General features: G+C 35.7%; 1 long non-coding RNA gene across 2 annotated transcripts in view; it reads right to left on the minus strand.

The window, feature by feature from the left end:
- Nucleotides 1–1,809: 1,809 nt before the first annotated feature.
- Nucleotides 1,810–13,225, minus strand: part of LOC104005631 (uncharacterized) — a 209,930-nt gene continuing 198,514 nt past the window's right edge. Inside the window, exon 6 of one of the 2 annotated variants that reach the window (XR_001713442.4) lies at nucleotides 1,810–2,372. This is a non-coding gene — a long non-coding RNA (uncharacterized LOC104005631). The remainder of the gene's footprint in view (nucleotides 2,373–13,225) is intronic. The other variant, XR_001713444.4, reaches the window with a different exon arrangement.

The raw sequence follows: 13,225 nt of genomic DNA on the forward strand, positions 1-13,225 counted from the left end.
GTCTGGCATCCCTTCTCCTCTGATTCTTCCCTTGGGGTGGGCTGTCCGCATGTGCAGTGTCCTGCTAGCACTTGGGAAGGGCCGCATGCCCAGTGTGTTTACTGGAGTTGTGTGCATGCTCACTTGAGGTATTCTTCCCTTACCAGTCAAATCTGCCTAGGAGGTCACATACCAATTAAACTCCGCCATTTTGCCTCTTAATGTGCACGTTTGAGCCCATTCACTCAATTCCTGAAATCTTACCAGGAAACTGCTGATCACCAGTTTTGGGATTTTTTCTATTTATTGAGAGAGTGCCTTCTCCTGGTGCTGACTGTGACCAACTATTTTAGGAGACTGTTTAACAATTGCCTGACTATCTCTGATGGTCATCGGAAAGTCACGGTAGAAGTGAGGGGAAGCGCTCTCCTGTCCTGCTCATGCCTGACTAGCTACCTACTGCAACAGTCTGAGCTCTAATTGCTCCATCATAGTGACCAAGGAATTACCATTCTTGAAATTTTAAACATTGCCTTGCACATATTGACTATTAGTAGAAGTTATCCCTCCTTGCATCCCAACAATGGCCATCCTGTTTCTAAGGTAACAAGTACTGTTTCAATAGGCTTTACATGAATAGTCACTAGGGATATTATGTTGTACTTTGGACTTTGGAAGAGTGCCAGTGATTTTGAGGTTCATACTTTAGATGGTTAAAGGAACAAAGGAAAAACAAGATGTTTGTCCACCTTCCATCTCAGGTGTAATATCTGCCCATCCTGACCTGAATTAGAAGCAGGACTGGAAATTATTAAGGCAGTGTGGAGAAGCATTTGGGAGTTTTGTAAGGTTATCCCCCTCAGTCCCAAAGCCAATGGCCATGTTTTAGCAACATTGCTTATATCTTAGAGAAATAAATGCAAAGAATACATTTAGTTGAATCTTCTCAACAAATGGAACCATGTGTTAATCTGTAGACCTTATTTTAATCCATTCACGTATTTTGAGCCTAGTCAATTTTAAAACTTGTCCAATGACAGTTATTAAATAACAATGTAATTATGTGCATCAAAGAATATAAAATTATTTATTTACAATGATATTTAACTTTTCTCATAAAAATGTTTTTTGGGAATATACATTTATTGGTCTATTTGTAAGCTATGAGAACAAAGTATAAAATAGGTGAATTTTAAACTCCTCCTAGAGAAGAGTGTTTGAAACCACTACTGGATTAATTCCTTTAGCCATCTAAAGTATGAACCTCAAAATCACTGGCACTCTTCCAAAGTCCAAAGTACAACATAAAATCCCCCAGACATGGGCGGTTCCATCAAATAAACGGGTTATTGCTAATATGGGGAAGACTGCTGAGATCTATTTTAACCAAGAAACTGTTGAACATGAATGAAAAGCAGGATGGAATGCCACCCTTCCTGTCAATGCCACTCAGGACAGACCAGGAAAGTTCAAGGATAAGCAGAGGGATGCAGCTAATTTTTAGTAGAAGACAGAGGTTTCATGAGAGAGGAGAAAGGAGACTACAGTGCTGCACAAACAAAGCTTTTAAAGCTATTTTTTGAGGTTAATATATACACAAAATAAGCAACAAATTCTTTGTAAAATGCACATTGGCTTCTCTTTATACACAAATTCAAAAGACAAGAAGACTCTTGAAATTCTGCAATAAAAATTACGAATGACAATAAAAATAGACAAAAGATTTAAGCAAACACTTCAGAAAGGAAGATGCATAAGTGGCCAATGAACACGTGAAAAAGTGCCCAACATCATTAATCATGAGGGAAATGCAAATTAAACTACAATGAAATATCACTATGTATGCATTAGAATAGTTAAGTTGAAGAAAAAAAAAGATTGGCAATGCCAAAATATTGGTGAGGATGTGATACAACCAGGTCCGTTGATGTTAGAGATGGAAAATGATAGAACCATTGTTTATTTTATGTCTTTCATTTAAAATGACATCTTTCAAATAAGGAAAAATTGAGGGAGATCTGATAAACATAATGTCCAATATAAGCATGAGTAGAAATAATATAGGTTAGTATAAAGAAATGTGGTGAATTACATATAATTAGTTTTATTTTAAAATATCTAGTTCAATGCTACAGTTGAAATGACTCCTTCTAGTTCAGATGAGAGGTTCTACTCAAACTAGATGTAAATGCAATGTGAGCTTAACTCCTCTGATAAAGCAAAATTGATGTCATAAAGTATTATGTGGCTCTATTTATCTCCGTGGAATGACTCATATTTTAAAATATTTCCTTTACTGACCTCAGTAAGGAACAGTTGATCATTTTCTCCTTCATCACTCACTTTAAAGAGGGCCTTCTGGGTACTCTCCTGAGTTGCTAGTGCTTGACAGTCTGAGAAAACAGCAAAAAGACATACTGATATCCAGTTTTTCCGTAAGTATATAGCCTTAAGTAGCCAATTAACTGAAATCACCACTACTGGATTAATTTCTTATGCTTAAGGTATTTTCTCCAAAGAGAACTTGTTCAAATAAATATATATTTCAAGATATGAAAGAAACATGAAATAATTAAAAAGTCTTAAGTGGCAAGTTTCACATCAAAAGAAGACTTGGATATTTTCTATATTCTCCTTGGAGATAGGGAAGAATACACTGACAAAAATTTGAAAGAAACATCTTATGCTCTCATTGCTGGATGGAAAAAGAACCATAAAACTAATATTTTCATATCCTTAAGAAAAAGGAAAAGAAAAGTGGGTTAACAAGAGAATTAGTATTTATCTGTCACGAACTCCAAATAAAGGATTTTATATACTTTCTAATTGATGTACTATCTCATTTCTGTATCCACAGCATTTCTAAGAAAAACTTTTGGTCCTCAATATACAGAAAAAGAATTTGTACCTTCTAAATTCATTTGCTTACTAAGGCAAGAATTGGCAGAATTCTGATTTCTGTTATTTCTACTACATAAGCTCCTCCAATGTCTATATCTTCTAGCTGTATCCAGGAAACTCAAATCTTAGTTGTGAGAACTGGTTAACTATAGAAAATACACTTGTGGTTTCTGAAAAGACTATAAATGTAATCTGAGATTCTATTTCATAAAAGCAAGAAAAGGAAAGCAAATAAAACAAAAAGACAGACAACTGAGAATAATAGTGGAAAAATGTACTGTTGGACCATTGTCAGATCAGGAGATTATATTCTATCATATTTTTTCTTTATGATCTTTATATATATAAATTAAATATATATGTGATATTAAAACATATCTCAGTAGTTTGGAGATAATTTTCTAAAGAATGAAAGAATTATGGTCTCTGGTATAGCTTCAACACACTTAACTGAACAGACTCTTACATTTGGTATATAAACCTGTGTTATCATCTAGTGGTAAAGTGTTAGAAATACAGACACAGACTCCCTGAATCCCCAGAAGAAGCTAATTCACGAATCCAGAAAATACAGCATATCATACAAACAATGTGGTCTAATTGCATTCAGCTTGGTTCTCAAATACATAGAGATAAAGTTGGATCACAGTGAAGCTTGATAAAAGCTTAAGTCTGTGCATTTAATGTTCCGCGGAGGTGTGAATAATGCTACCTTCAGAGCTGGGTGGGAAAAGTTTTATTACTTTTATTTAAATTGTAAACAATAGTTAAGAAATAGCTTTCCTGATTAAGCACTGGAAAACCACAAAGCCTATGAAATATTGATGCCAAAAAACATGCCCAAAAATGAAAGTGGGAAATTAAAAATAAAGGACTATTACTTAGATACAAGTGCTATTCTTTCCTAAGAAGAGGAAAACACTGCCAACATGGTATAATAGACTTGGTCTTTCTCCTGGTATTTCCCTAAAATTCTGATGAGAAGGAACACTGATAAGATGCAAAAATATCAGAAGGTACACTGTGGCACATAAGTCCGTGAATGCAGTTTCTTTTGGATCAGGAATGAATATAAGAGACTAAGATAGGAAATGGGTACATTATCAATCCTTCCCACACACATTCTTTCAGCACCTGTCATATCAGTCTCTCTATAAGTTACAAGAGCTAAAGCAAATAAGTAAAGATCTAATGGGGGAAGAATTGACATACAATTACAATCCAAAATAAATGGCATGATAAAGACCTGCACAACGTCTGTGAGCAACAAAGAAAGAGTAAAAAACTGAAATTGGGAGCAAAGAGAAGCTTATGAAAGAGGTACTAATTGAACTTGGCACTGAATTATGAGTAAGGACTTAACAGCTATCTGAGATGGAGAAGATCAGAGGCCTAGAAACATTTAAAAAGCTGCTCTGCTTGAAAAACAGTAAGAAGCTTGAAGACGGCAAGCTCATGCGTGATGTTGCAGTAGAAAATCCTGGGCAGTCAGAGAGTCATAGGTGATGTGCGATAGGTGGAATGTGGAAATGACTAACAGAGAAGATATTTAGGGAGCAAGAAGTCCATCTAAAACACAAGCTATTGACTTATTGTATGGTTTGTTTTGATATTTTTGTAATTTTATTTGTCATCAATTTAAAGGGACAAACTTTTAGAAGTTAAACTCCTTGGAAACATTTTGTCTATTTTGGTCAGTGCTTAATTCCTCAATGCTTAGAAAAGTACCTGGCACATAGCAGCAGCTGAATGAATATGTAAATATTTGTAAATGAAAACTTAAAAACATTCAGTAAATATTTATTGAGCCCTTGATGTGTGCTGGCACTGTAACATATATTAGGCATGTTGACCTTTTGCCCAAGAAGATTAAGTTAAAGATAAATTATAACTGGTGACAAACATGCTTTCTCAAATGCCTGGGAAATCTACCAGAAGGGCCCTATTCAATATAGTAGCCAATAACCACATGAGGCTCTTGATCACTTGAAATGTGTCTATTCCAATTTGAGATGTGCCATAAGTATAAAAGTCACACAAGATTTTGAAAGCTTGGTGCAAACAAAGAGAATAAAAATATCTCAGCAAACTATTTTGTATTGATTGCATGTGGAAATGATAATATTAAATGTACTGTCTTAAATAAAATATCTCATTAAAAGTAATTTACCCCTTTCTTTTTACTATATATGTGGTTGCTAAAAAAATGTAAAATTACATACATACCTTGCTTTATATTTCTACCAGACAGTGCTCTGCTAAAAATCAAGGATTGAACTATTATTCTCAAAGTATGGGTTGAAAAGCCTCTTTACATTTAATTTTCAGACTATATTAATTTTGAATGCTGAGGCTACAGATGAATTTGCTAAACAATTTGAGTGACTTAAGTGAGTTGCACAATTAAGAACAACTGTACTCAATTCTATAGGAAGTAACCTAATTCAATACTTGATGATTCAGGCACAGATATAGAGAACCAATCTTGAGCCTTCACAAAGCTTAAGATTTCTTGCTGACTGGAGAGAAAGTAAGAAACTTTCAATAGCTTTTTCTGCAGGTATTCAGATTTGACCTAGTGCCCCAGTTTATAAATGGAATCAATTTCTTTGTGAAGTTCCACTACTTCCTGGATGCAGGAAAATAGCGCAAGCACTGAAATGGCAGAATTGGAGAATATGATCTACACTGCTAGACCTCTCTGTCAGAGCTGTATGATTGTGACCCCGTGTGTGCTTCCTGACGGGAAATGTTTTCCCCTGGGCCAACTCTGCTGCCAGAAATTTCAGAATACTATTTGAGGTGTGTGCATTCATGTGAAATAGCAGTATTGTGAAAATTCAACTTGGAAATTCTATGCATTATGGAACCAGCAATCAAATAGATGAGGAAGAAATGGGGATGCTGGAGCATGGCTAACAGCAGGGATGGCTGGACAATGTTATTCTGGTCTAGGAAAGTTATGAAGGAGCTTTATCTAGGATGAACAAATAACTGTTTAAAGAGGGTGTAGACTCACTCAAGGCATTTGCAAGAAAGAAGGAATCAGAAATCCAACAAATTGCAATGTAACATGAGAAAAAATATTGGTAGATGATCTAGCTCTTAAAACTCTTCCTGTCAGTGCAAAAATTGAGTTCACACATGGTCAACATTCAATCTGAATTTCAGGCAGGAAATTCACTGTTGGTTCACTGTAGTTATTAATGGTATTTGCCAAATAGTCCCAGTTCTCTCCACTTCCTGACACATAATAGGATTTTATTTCCTGGCAATCTTGTGGTTTGATGGAAACATGTGATTAACTGTATCCAACAATTTGTGTGTATTAGTCCCTTTTGAGAGAGAGCATTTTATTATCAATTCAAGCTTGTCAATACTACGTGGAATCTAAGATCCACAATAAGCTGAGTCACATTGATTACGCTGCCTTTGACATAATAAGTAGAAGCTAACCAGAAGTAGCCTTTCCATCTAACTTATTTATTATAGGGTTATTTGACATAACAAAAATCTATTTAATATAAAAGTTATTCAATATAAAAAGCTACCCAATCAACCAGACTAAAATTTTTCCATCTACACACAAACACATATATTCTTTTGGACTAGAAGTAAGGGGAATACAGGGACTTAACCTGTAGGGTTTATTCCCACAGACCCTCAACCAGTGGTAAAGTTTCCTGATAGGTATTTATCCTCTCTCTTTCTCTGATAGATGCCTACACTGCCACCATGAATTGAATTCAGTATGAGGGCTCTCATCTGAATGATACCCAGGGTTCTGGGCTTTTTCAAATACTAGGAGAGTGTGGACAGAGCATTCTCATCTGCAGTGGGAGCAAGAGCCATCCATCTAAGAAAGCCCAAGGTTTATATAGCTGTAGTGAGAATTTCCATTTCTGTGATTTTTCCCCTAAAGTTGGTGTTATTTCCTTGCTATGACTAGCTATTGCAAAATAGTTGGTATAATGTGTTGATATGATATTTCATTCATGTACATCTAGCTTTGTGACCCCACCTTTCTGGTGGTAGATTTTAGCGATAATCAAATTACGCAAAACTCATATATTGACACTAATAAAATGATATTCCCTTATATGGGACTTCATAACATTTTAGACCCTTGTATACATTGAGGATAGTTCTAGAACTCTCTTTTTCCTGTGGCATAATAATCTTCAAAGTTCAAGACAGTGGCTTCTCCATCAGCTTCGATCTCTGATCGACTACAGTTAAACATTTCTGTCATTAGGCCGGGCGCGGTGGCTCACATCTGTAATCCCAGCACTTTGGGAGGCAGAGGCGGGCGGATCACGAGGTCAGGAGATCTATCTAGACCATCCTGGCTAACATGGTGAAACCCCGTCTCTACTAAAAATACGAAAAATTAGCCAGTAGTGGTGGTGGCGCCTTTAGTCCCAGCTACTCGGGAGGCTGAGGCAGGAGAATGGCGGGAACCCGGGAGGCGGAGCTTGCAGTGAGCCGAGATCGCACCACTGCACTCCAGCCTGGGCGACAGAGCGAGACTCCGTCTCAAAACAAAACAAAACAACAACAAAAAAAGATTTCCATCATTAGTAACCAGAAAGCTAAAGACAAATAAAAGAATATCATTTCTGGTGTTACTGGTCTGGCTTATGATCTTGGTTACAATATTTACTAGTTGTGTTGCCATAGGAAAGTAAACTCTCCTCTCTGAGACTTGATTCCTTCATCTTTAAAATAAAGCTAATCATGGCAACCCAATGAATGACTATGAAGAACAAATGAGATAAAATAAAGGAAAGCCATTCCACAGATGACTAGTAATTCACGTTATGATAAGCAGTAGATATGACATTTTCTTTTTGTCTCCAGTTATAGATTTTCCATTTGGTTCTTTTTTTGTATTTTTCTTTTTTTTAATTTTTAATTTTTAATTTTAGTGGGTACATAGGTATATATTTCTCTGAGTACATAAGATGTTTTGATACAGGCATGCAATGTGTAATAATCACATCATGGAGAATGGGGTATCCATCCCCTCAAGCATTTATCCTTTGTTCTACAAAAAATCCAATGACATTCTTTTAGTTATTTTAAAATGCATAATTAAATTATCATTAACTAGAGTCACCCTGTTGTGCTATCAAATATTAGGGCTTATTCATTCTTTCTAACTAATCTTTTTATACCCATTAACCATCCCCACCTTCTCCCACCCCCACTACCCTTTCTAGCCTCTGGTAATCATCCTTCTCTCTATTTCCATGAGTTCAATTGCTTTGATTTTTAGATCCCACAAATAAGTGAGAAAATGTGATATTTGTCTTTCTGTGCCTGGCTCATTTCACTTAATATAATGATTTCCAGTTCCAGCCATGTTGTTGCAAATGACAGGATTTTATTCTTTTATATGTCTGAATAGTACTCCATTGTGTACAGGTACAACTTTTTTTTATCCATTCATCTGTTGAAGAACACTAGGTGGCTTCCAAATCTTGGCTATTGTGAAGGGTGCTGCAACACACATGGAAGTTCAGTTATCTCTTTGATATGTCGATTTTCTTTCTTTTGGGTATGTACGCAGTAGTGGGATTGCTGGGTCATATGGTAGCTCTATTTTTAGTTTTTTTGAGAAACTTTCAAGCTGTTCTCCATAATGGTTTTACTAATAAACATTCCCACCAACAGTGTACCAGGGTTCCCTTTTCTTCACACCCTCCCCAGTGTTTGTTATGGCCTGTCTTTTCTATGTAAACCATTTTAACTGGGTTAAGATAACATCTCATTGTGGTTTTGATTTGCATTTCTGATGATCAATTATGTTCAGTACCTTTTCTTATGCCTGTTTGCCATTTTTATGTCTTCTTTTGAGAAATATCCATTCAAATCTTTTGCCCACTGTTTGACTGGATTATTAGATTTATTTCTAGCATAGTTGTTTGAGCACCTTAGATATTCTGTCCTTGTCAGATGGATAGCTTGCAAATATTTTCTCCCATTCTGTGGGTTGTCTCTTCACTTTGTTGATTGTTTTCTTTGCTGTACAGAAGCTTTAACTTGATGTGATTTCATTTGTACATTTACTCAAGAAAATTTTGTCCAGACCAATGGCCCGGAGATTTTCCCCAATGTTTCTTGCAGTAGTTTCCTAGTTTGGGGTCTTTGATTTAGGTCTTTAATCCATCTTGATTTTTGTATACAGTAAGAGACAGGGGTCTAGTTTTATTCTTCAGCATATAGATATACAGTTTTTTCAGCATCATCTATTAAAGAGATTGTTTTTTCCCCAGTGTTTGTTCTTGACATCTTTGTCAAAAATGATTTCAGTGTAGGGGTGTGGATTTTTTTCTGGGTTCTCTAGGCTGTGCCTTGGTCTATGTGTCTGTTTTTATTCCAGTACCATTTTGTTTTGGTTACTATAACTCCAAGGTATGATTTAAAGTCAGGTAATGTGATTCTTCCAGTTTTATTCTTTTTGCTTAGGATAGTTTTGGCTATTCTGGGTCTTTTGTCATTCCATATAAATTTTAGGATTGTGTTTTGTATTCTAAATTCTCTTTCAATGTAAGACCTCTATATGCTAACTAGCATTTGAATAGTGGTAAAGTTAAAGTGATGTTGAAGCTGTTCCTTAGCTTTCCAGTTAGATGATGTGGCCATCAAATGAAAGAGAGATTATGAAATAAGGGGGAGGTTGTGTCCTGCTGTTGTCTCATTGAATAGAATAAGTAATTTGCACGACTTGTTAAAAAATACGGGTATCCTTCCCCTACATTGCCTTTAGGAATGAAATTTCCCATTTACATCTTAGGTATTGTACTCAGTCTCCTTTTCTTCCCCAATACATAAATGCCTATATGAACTTCATGCCTGTCTAAATCTAGTAGACTGTTCTCTCCTAGCCTTAAAAACTCTTCTCCTATCTTTTTTTTTTTCTTTTGTGAGACGGAGTCTCACTCTGTCGCCCAGGCTGGAGTGCAGGGGTGCCATCTCGGCTTACTGCAAGCTCTGCCTCCCAGGTTCCCGCCATTCTCCTGCCTCAGCCTCCCGAGTAGCTGGGACTACAGGCGCCCGTCACCACACTCGGATAATTTTTTTGTATTTTTAGTAGAGACGGGGTTTCATCGTGTTAGCCAGGATGCTCTCGATCTCCTGACCTCGTGATCCGCCCGCCACGGCCTCCCAAAGTGCTGGGATTACAGGCGTGAGCCACCACGCCCAGTCCCCCTTCTCATATAATTCTTGAAAATCGCTCACCCCTCTCTGCCCTGTCAGCAAATGCTAAATTTTAATTCTGAAGACCCACTGTATTTTGCCTCATATTACTTTTTTTCTGCCAAGGCTGCATAGCAAGAACACAGACTCTTGCCCCAGCATCTATTTTACTTTCTGTTTTTCCCTTTGACACCATTAGCTTTCTGTCTTTACACTTATTCTTGAATTTAGGAGAAGATCGCCCCCTGAGCCAGTCACTGTGCATTTGTTGGTACAAAATTGGATGTTCTTTCTGCTCTATTTCACTTTTCACAGCATTTTTGCTCTCGTAATCCTATCCCTGTCTTGCCCAACTTGAAGTCTGAGCAATACATAGTCTATAGTCTAACAATATTTTGATTTTTAACTATGATCTAGCATTTTAGTAAGCGTTTAGCTAGGGTCTATATTTGGTCAACAGAAAGAAAGATGCTTAAATTATTTTCCTGGAAATTCTTCATTCATTCATTCAACAATAGTAGTTTACTTACTAAATACCTAACAGTAAAGGAGGTGTTCAAGAAGAAAAAAGAAAATTGTCCCTCAATGAATTTACAGTCTACTTGAATAAAAAAGAATAGTCTATTTATCGTTTTAGTTTCATTTTATTAAAAATACTTCAATTCCCTTTTTTTTTCACCTTTAGATCAAATGAATTCAACAACCACCTAACATATTTGGACTATGTACAGAGTCAATCTAAAAACATAAGATTTTAATGAAGAACATTCTAATAGTAATTATTAAAGTAAAAACTCTGTTTTCTTTATATCTTTATTTAATTTTCTTTAGGTAGAAATCTAATTTTGAATATTTGCCAATTTGATATGTAGTTAAATAAAAATCTACTCATGACTTCTTAAGTTCAGGACTCCACTGGGTGTACAAATGAATAATTGAGGGAATTTAAAAAGAATTCAAAGAAGAAAATAACCATTTGGATTTATTAATTTTATTGCCATCAAAGTTTACTTCAATTCTCAACTTAATTGTCCTATGGGTATCTATCCTTTTTTGCTTTTACATGCTTCACACACACACACACACACACACAATACTCATATATCATGAACATCCACACGTTTCAATTTAATCCAATAGAAAACTCTCATTCACCAAAAGCTTTCTTTGATTTCCATAGCTTTGAAGGCCTCCTCAGATCTATTTTCCCGCTGTCCTATTTTCTTTCAGTTTTATCCTTAAGAAAGCCTCTCTGTGATTTGAAACATTTTCTACTGTTACTGCAGTGGTTAATTTTTTATCATATTTATACCAATAATATGATGCATTTAAGCACTCTGCTGTGTTTTGATAAGATTCCATGGGGGTCTAGGCATTTCCAGCTCTATAAAAATGTTCAAAAAATAAAGCATGAGGGCAAAACTAAATGCCCTGCTGACCAAAAGAGTTCAGAAGACACGGTCGAATCCTGATCTATAGAAGCATTTTCTGAGGATGGGAGCCACACAGAGGACTTCATTAACTTCCAAACACTCCAAAATGAAAAATGGGAAGAAAGTATCTTGGAAAGATTGGACAGCAAGATGACACACTAAATAGCATACACATTATGATAAGTAAAGGGGGTTGTTTGATTTAAGGAGTATTGATTTCACTTTCCTTTTTAATGAAAATGGAGAATAAACTGGTAGTTTCAAGAGAGGAAAATAAAGTATTATATTTTTACCAGATATTGACCACTTATGCTTGCTTACTCATGCCTTCTAGCCCTCTAAGTTTCAACACGAAGAGAGAGGGAAAAACACTCTTCTCAGACTATAATGAACAAAGTAAAAAGAGGAATAATGTAATTCTTCTTAAAATTTCAGAAAAAAAAAGTAACAATTGAAGCTTATCGTCCTGCCCAAATATAATCTGTAAGAATAAATTATAGTTAGTGAGTCTTGCAGCATACACAGGACACAGGATGTTGTAATTTTTATAATATTATCTTGATATATCATTAGTGATTTAGCAATTCTAAATGTTAAATTCCTCACTTGCCCTTGGAGGTTATGCTATAAGCTATTTGAAAAGTAGTTTATTCAGATATGTTAGGAAATGTGAGTTCAACAATGAATAACTTTTAAAAATATTTTTTCATAAAGGAACAGAAAAATATCAACTGCAGAGCAGAGAAATATTCTATTTTCTACCACCTTTGCCAGGATAAAGACTATTTTTTAAATAATTAATTAGGAGGCCATTAGACTGAGGTGGCTCCAGTACCCTGGGTTTATATGTAAGCAAACCAAATCCAATTCAATGTAAACAGTCATTTTCTAGGCCAATCAGAAACTGCCACCTAACTCCTAAGGAATTTCCACTCCTGAAGCTGAACCAATCAGAAACTGCAAATTAACCTCTAAGTAGGAACTTTTCCCTGGAGTGCTCCCAATAAGGCTACTGGTCCTCTTTAGTCAATCAAAAATTTTCTTTCTTGTTCTGATTCTGCAGAGACCTATTAAAGCCTTCCCTCTGTGGCCCTTTATTAGATCCCCAAACCCTCTGTGGTCTGGAGCTACACAATTCATGAATCACTGTCTGTTCAAATAAACTATTTAAAATTTCCATGTGCCTTAGTTTATGTTTTGGAACTGCCTAAAGGTCATTTCTCATGTCTAAAATTTGGCTGTGTCTTATACTAATTGAGGTAAATAAAAGATAGAATGTTCCTAACATCAAAATAATAAGTAAATAAATAAATAACAACTAAAAACTTCTCAGAACCAATTACATGACTACATTAGGTAAAATAATTTTGTTTACTATTATTTTAACCCAAATCACTAATAAAAAAAAATTAGAGATAGGCTCTTGCTATGTTGCCCAGGCCATCTTCAAACTCCTGTGCTCAAGTAATCCCTCCACCTCAGCCTTTAGAATAGCTGTGATTATAGGTGTATGCCATCATGCCTGGCTTTCCAAATCCCTAAATTTTAACTGTCAGTTTTCTGATTTATTTTTCAACTGGTGACAGAACTTTTGAATGTATTGGGATAGTTTTGATCAGCATTCCAACTATCCACATAACAGAAGAGCCCCTGGATGCACATCTTTTGTATTTCTCTTGACACTGTATGCACCAGATACTTTATGGCAT

Source organism: Pan troglodytes, chromosome 2 (assembly GCF_028858775.2).
Source record: "Pan troglodytes isolate AG18354 chromosome 2, NHGRI_mPanTro3-v2.0_pri, whole genome shotgun sequence".
Taxonomy (NCBI): Eukaryota; Metazoa; Chordata; class Mammalia; order Primates; family Hominidae; genus Pan; species Pan troglodytes.